This window comes from Meleagris gallopavo, chromosome 2 (genome assembly GCF_000146605.3).
Source record: "Meleagris gallopavo isolate NT-WF06-2002-E0010 breed Aviagen turkey brand Nicholas breeding stock chromosome 2, Turkey_5.1, whole genome shotgun sequence".
NCBI lineage: Eukaryota > Metazoa > Chordata > Aves > Galliformes > Phasianidae > Meleagris > Meleagris gallopavo.
The window spans coordinates 38,283,936-38,291,083 of NC_015012.2; the positions used below are offsets into that span (position 1 = coordinate 38,283,936).

The 7,148-nt window shown below is 39.1% G+C and overlaps 1 long non-coding RNA gene across 1 annotated transcript; it reads right to left on the reverse strand.

The window, feature by feature from the left end:
• Positions 1-1,436: 1,436 nt before the first annotated feature.
• Positions 1,437-6,582, reverse strand: LOC109366011. Its single transcript, XR_002111991.2, has 2 exons — positions 6,309-6,582; positions 1,437-1,729 (listed from the first exon to the last, which is right to left on the reverse strand). It is a non-coding gene; the product is annotated as an uncharacterized LOC109366011 (long non-coding RNA).
• Positions 6,583-7,148: the final 566 nt, after the last annotated feature.

Consider the following 7,148-nt stretch of genomic DNA (forward strand, 5'->3'; position numbering starts at 1 on the left):
GAATTTGCCTTTCTGAAATAATAGTAATGCATTTAGAAAGATAGTTGGAGAATTTTGTAACCTGCCCACTTACAAAGTCTGATTAGACATAATGAAATCAAGAACGATGTGACAGACTAGCATAACAATAATATTACTTTTATCTGCGACCAATATACGTCTGTAAGTCATACGTATTCCAAGGCTGAGCTGAAGTTGTACTCATTCTGTTACTATTAAAATATCTGACAGCAGTTCTAACAGTACAGAAATTTCTGTTCAAGTGTAAGCACCCACCAGACAGCTGTAGCACAATCCTACCAAAAATTCTTCATCTGTCCTTCTCTAAAGTTGACTTACACTATTTTTTTCCGTGTTTTTTCTTCAAAATTTGCAGTCATGTTTCTTGCATTATTACTGTGTTCCCTCATGGCATTTTTCTTCTTCTTCTACCATTCCTTTGTACTACATTCTTTACAAGTTATATCTTACAATTTGTATTACAAGTGAGACACGTTTCTATCATCTTAACACTGCCCGGTTTTGTATCCTACACTTTCAAATGTTTTCTGTTAGATTCTGGAGCAGTTCTTTGGTGTTCTACCCACCAGCACTGTCTTCTAGATTAATTTAGGCTACAGAGTCCCTGTTTCTTTTCACAAGTGGTTTTCAGGCACACATACCTGCTTCTTCAGTGTGCTGCATTTCACAGATTCTCTCTACTCTGTTCCTCCTGATTTCTGCCCCCGGGTCACACTGATCTTAGTTTCAGCATAACTAGGCACATGAGTAGCTAGCTTTCCTATATGATATCCATACAGGCCTGTGTAGATGATGAGGCTGGGATTTCACAGCCACATTCACAATCAGTTCCTTGTATATGCCCTAGTCTTGTAAGCTGCTGTTATAGCCAGTGTTAATTAAGTCAGAGCCTAGGGAATGTCTATTGGAAGACAAGATGTTTTCCATAAGCTTTCATTTATTTATTTACTTATTTCCTTATTACTGGAATCAGTAATTGGAGGTTTATGTTAATAGGCAATAAATTAAATTGATTGGAATTCCCTCTCTCGAAACTATTATTTTTGCCCACAACAGCTGTATACCTTTAAATCTGTGTGAATTCAGATTAAGTGAAGTAGTTTTGATGACTCAGAAGCTTTGCCTTGTTCGTCCTCTTCTTTTTTTTTTTTTAATTTATTCTACAAGTAATACTAAAAAAGGCTCTTATCCAAACTTTCATTATTAAAAATATAGAAAAATCCCAACAGCGTGAAAGTGACAGTTTCTAAAGGAAGTCAGCTGCCTGTAGTAGAGCCAAAGTGACACGGTGCACACAAATTGGGTTACACAAGGGAAATAACTAATTTCTCCAGCTTTTAATGGAGGTCTACAGTTAGCTTTTGCCAAGCTCACAGCACTGCTAACCCACCAATAAATCAGTCAGAGAAAGAAAGTGTTTTGTATGACCCATCTGTATTTTAAGAGTGGACATGTATGTCTGGGTGACTTTCTGTGTCGGTGAGGCAGGGAGAAAGCAGGGTAGTTTTTTGTCACATCAGATGGAAAATGTCTGTGTGACATCCATCACCACAAACACACCAGTTCACATTGGAAACCCACTCAACAAAGGAGTCTGTCCCATGGTTCCCAATGTCAGCTGAAGCCTCTGCAGCATCCCCATCCCGTTGGTCCCCCTGGGCTGGTCACCACACTCCCCTTAGCAGCCACAATCAGCCACTTCCATCAGCTGTGAAGACACAAACCATACAAAACACATGGACCGTGTACCAACTTCCCTGTGTGCAAAGAAGCAATTGAGATACTTTAAATATTCTGCACAAATCTAAAAATAATGTCTTAATATGAGGTTTATTAACAATGTATTTGTGCCCAAGCTGAACTTTATCATGAAAGTTTTGCTGATGTCTGCTAATTTGTATGCATCCCCATCTGCCTTCATTTAATTCCTGCTTTAAATAAATACAATCATCTAATTAGAGAGAAGAAATAATGCTGGGTGACCACTGTGCACTGAAAATAATAAGTAATTTGTGATTTAATGAAAGAATTCCAAAAATATCAGTGACTGAAATAAACAAATTTAAACCATTAAGAATATTTGGAAATAATGAAAGATTTTTTCAGATGTAAGTTCTGTACTGAAGGATTGATGAGAAAGCTGACCTTATCTGATAATTCATTTGCAGTGAGTAATTTCACTGCCTCTACTAACTGAACATTTCTATGCAGTCAACAAATTTCATTAGACAGAAAAAAAAATGTGGTGATGGAAATACATGTTTACTCAAATATCAGCCAAAGAAAAATGCTAAAATCCTAATATATCCTTGAAATAAGGAAAGGGATATTCTAAGAGGTCACATGTGAGTACATGTGAGAAAGAGGGGGAGCACAGCTGTGATTTATGGGGACTTCAAAATACAGGAGGCTCAGCCAAAAGTCAACATTTTGTTTCTGATGCCAGGCAAGGGATTAGATCTATTTTGTAAGCACTGACACTAGCACAGTAAAAATTGTATGAAGAGAAACTAAGCTTTTCTTGAGATAGAAAGGGCTATACCTTTAAAACACTCAGGCACCCAGTTCCCACTGAACACCCCTGAGGTCACCATAAGTAGTAATCGGCAGTAGGATCAAGTCCCTACAGCCAAATTTTAATCTGATTACAAATGAATTTTGAGAGACTGGGTAATAAACTCCCTAGAGCCAAATTTTAATCCGATTACAATTGAATTTTGAGAGACTGGGTACCTAATTCCCTTTAAAAAATGGCCTTAAAGCTTTAATCCTGTTCTCAACTACAACATTTTAAACTGACTTCAGAGTAGCTATTTTGGATTTAAATTAGTGCAAGTGAGATTAGCATCGGAGCCAGAAGCAGTTCACACTCTGTGCAGGTCTGAACAGCAGAAAGACTGGGGCTGAGGCACAAGTGTAACTATGAGGAAATGAAAGTGGCTGGGATTTTTCAAGGATTTTTATCCTACATATCTTAATTTACAAGGTATTTTGAATGTATGCTCCATCACACTTGTTCATGAACATAAATAAAACATTAATAACAAACCAGAACATATAATTTAATTTTCCACTCTGCTTTTTTTTTTTTCTTAACAGCTTCAATTACTTGATATCATGATCTAATCTATGTTTCTTTCAGTTGTCTATAGAAATTACTGACTGGCACTCTAAAAGGAGAGCAACTCTGCAGAAAGAATTAAGGAAAGTTGAACGTGACAGCTTGTGTAGAAACCAGAGGACAAGGAAATTTTAGGCATGTGAAGAATTCCACAGTATATTGAGGGCTCAGGTGGGAATTAATCAAGTTACCTAAGACCTGTAAGAAGCTATTGAATCTATCTTCCCAGTTCACGGAGGGATCAATTATTTCTTTGTGCTCTGTGCTAGGTGTTCCTCTCTTCTGTTCTTCAAAACCTCCTCCATGGCAAGTATCCCAGAGGTGCTTCTTTTCCACAGTACATTTCCACTTGCCTATAGCATTTATCAAGACAAATCTTTGGAGATTTTCTAACTGCGCAATAGGGTTCACATAAATGTTTAGTTAGTAGTATGCTTGGTACCATATATGCTAGCTGAATCATGTCTCCACAGAACTAGAAAATTACAATAAAGCTTCCTCTGTTTTCCATTTAGGTTCATCTGATATAAGTGCCTTAATCCAGAGCTGGGAAACTGCACAGTTTAATGAGATTGTCTTTACTAGATTATTCGCCTTGAAAATTGTCTTTTAAGTTGATTCAGTCATGTTACAAGTAAGGTTCTTGACATCCTAAGTATGGAGATCTGCAGTTTGTCGTCTATTCCAGCTACCCAAATTAGGGCTCTAAACTTCTCAGTGCCCAAGTGAAAGTGCTGGGAACCTCCTCAGTTGAAGCAATCAGTCTGAAATCTGAAGCATCCACATACCATCTGGGAGATCTGGTTCCCCCAGCATGGCGTAGGCATAGTGGTACCACCAGAAGTGCCTCCAGTGCCACTGGCATCACTCGGGCATCCTGCCAGGCCTCCAGCATGGCCACAGAAGGTGCACATCTCCAGGAGCCCTTTTCTGGCATGTCTGTCTGCTCAGGGAGGGGATTTCAAGTATCCCAGGATGTTTCAAAGAAATCTCTACCAAGGTCTAGCTGAATGTAGTGAATCTTGTCAGGCATTTTTTTTCCATGCACTATTTTGGCTACTTTCTTTCTAGAACTGTGGCTATCCCTTTCATTTGAAGCTGGCCACAGATCTTAAATGGCAATTTTCTTAGATTAAAATAACCCTGTACCTTCCTGTGTTGATTGGCAGCATTCTTCTCCGGAACCTTTGCTTGGTGTACAGCAGAGGGTGCAGAGATGAGACTTCGCATGCAAACATGGTTGTGCTGCTTGTGAGGCACCAGCCTCCAAGTTCAGCAGAAGAATTGAGTCCCTCTGCCCGTGGAACTGTCCCTGACACCAATTCCAGTGGGATTTGGATCAGGCACTAATTTTACTTTTTCTCCTTAATCTTCATACCCATTACCAGGTAGGGTGACTTGATTGCTGTGCACTTACTTAATACATGGTTGCTACATTTAATACATGGCTCCCTGGTTTGCTTTTGTTGTAACCTGTTCTTATGGAAGCCACACATGTTCTCGAAAGAATCAAATACCAAATGAATATTTTCCTGAGGCAGAAAAAACAATCTGAAAAGACTTTAAATGAACTGGGAAAAAACCACTAACAAAAAAGTGTTGATTGCATCAGTCTTTCTCACTTGACTCACCAACATTCTCTCTGGCTTTTATGTTTGTAGAAATCCAAGGCTGACAGAGCTGCTCCAATGTGTATCAAGGGCAGTGCATTGATGAATCAAGCCTTTGATTTATCAGTTACTCTTTCTGAATCCCACTGTTTGAGATTTCTCATCTTATATGTTTCATTAAATGGGAAATTTGCTATGACAATGACATTCTAGGAGTAGACTTTGCTTTCTCCCATTAATTGGTTAGGCTAGTATTCTGGCAATTTTCCCAGAGGCACTGATAAACTAGGGTATATATATATATAGCATATAGCGTAAAATTTGCAGGATATAGATAAAAATATCATTACTACTCTTCCCTGTTACTTTTCTCACGTTTTGTATTTTATTTCTCAATATTGTGTTCTTCCTTGTTTCCTATAAAAATATTTTTGCTAGTAGCTGTATAAGGGTAATTTAGGAAGCTATTGGAATAATTTGGGAACACTTAGCTGAAAAAGGAAAGTGTTGTCCCAGAACAACAATAGAAACAGACAAAATGTCATTTGCTCACACGTTTTGTATTATACAAAATTGCACACATCGTATTCTTACAACTGAAGAAAAAACAGTTTGAAAAATGAGTCTATGATGGATAACAGAGCTTTTCAACTCTGCCTCTGACTTGGTGTACTTAGCAACCCTACTGTATGATTTCAAAGCAGCTGGAACTCTTCTGAAGCTCTTGAGCAAGGAAACAAAGTCATTCTGCTCTCATTCTGCCATGCAATTATACCCCTATAAGCACACTTGCTAATAATAAAATGGAACAGAATAGATAAGCTAAGCACCAATGAAATATAATGGATATTTAGGTTTTAAAAACTGGTAAGGGGAAAATGCTGCAGTTTCAGTGATAAAGTACTTCAGATTCAATCTTTTTCTTTTCAGTGACCTTCAGCTTCATCTTTGCTGCACCTCCAATGGTAATGAGCATGTCAAAAAAAAAAAAGATAATTCCTATTTCCCCAGGAACTTAGTCTGCCCATTAATTGAGTTGCATTTCTTTAAGCTCATACTTTACTTCTGGGAAAGAAATCTCTAACTCAGCATAGCAGTTACCCTGTTCAGCCTGGAAGTCAATGGTTCATGAAGACTGCGCCTGTCTAACCAATCAGCTTTTGGGATTCTCATTCTGGGACACATGTCTGACTCCACAGATGGCATGAAGCTAATGTATGCTACAGATTCACACGTGGTAGCAATTGCTTCTGAAACCACTGCCTCTTAGCTCCATATACCATAAATAAAATGACCTCTTTTGCACAAGTAAAAAACTTCCTGCTTGGTTTCTTGCTGGAAGCTGAAATCTTCCCTTTACCTAGCAAAGAAAAGGCACGTTCCATGTGAGTGAAGAGCCTTCTCAAATGTACATAATTTACCCAGCATCTCTTCAGGCATCAGTCTCTAACCCTACTGAGAAAGAAATGTTACAAAGCCATCTGTAAGAAGAGTGGAATAACATGAACCCGAATAAACGACTGCCTTAACTACTCCAAAACCCACAAGCAGTGTACCTGATAATCATTCAGAAAGAAGCAGCCTTGTGATCCCAGCTTGCTTAACTGACACCATCTGCCTCTTTAGTCTCTTTCTCCTGCTGATACCAACAGGTTTTCACCTTCTGGTTCATGAACACCTTGCCAGAATAATTTCCATCCCTGGCTGGAACCAAGCTGCCTTTTTCCTCACTCTTGTGTGCCTCAGGCAGAGCTTTCCCAGGAGCAGTGCTGGGAGACAGGAGGCCCTCCGCTGTCCCGGAGTGGCTGTGAACATCTCTGGCACTGTTGTGTCATACACCCTTGTATCTAGGGAACAGAGAGGAAAAGTGGGTGAAGTGGGAATGTGGATCTGCCTACTGCTCATAAGCACCTACCTGCAGCCTTAGCACCAGTGAGGTATCTCCCATCACAATGGGATACAATTCTACATGGGAGAAGTGGGAAACCTGGCTCATAATAAAAGAAGGATTTCAAAAGGCTGGGAGAGGGAACAGGCTTGAAACTCAAATGTTGCACTGGTTATTTTTGGTGTTTCTATTGTGAATGATCACATTCCACATACAAGATATAAAGCATTTTTCTTCAAATTTGGGCACGTCTGTGGCCATCATATTTCACTGATAAGAACCAAGCAAAAGGAAAACTGACTGTCTCACACAGTGCTGACTCGGTGTACCTTCTTCCTCTATATACCAGTTATCTGAACCTGTCCTCTGTTGTCTCATGAGCTGTTGATGATTACATCTAATACATTATCTTTTAAACCCAGCATGAAGCTAATTACTGCCACCTATATCTCCAGGCACCTTGACTGCGGTTCAAATTATTCTTAGCTTTTTATCAAGAAACTCCACT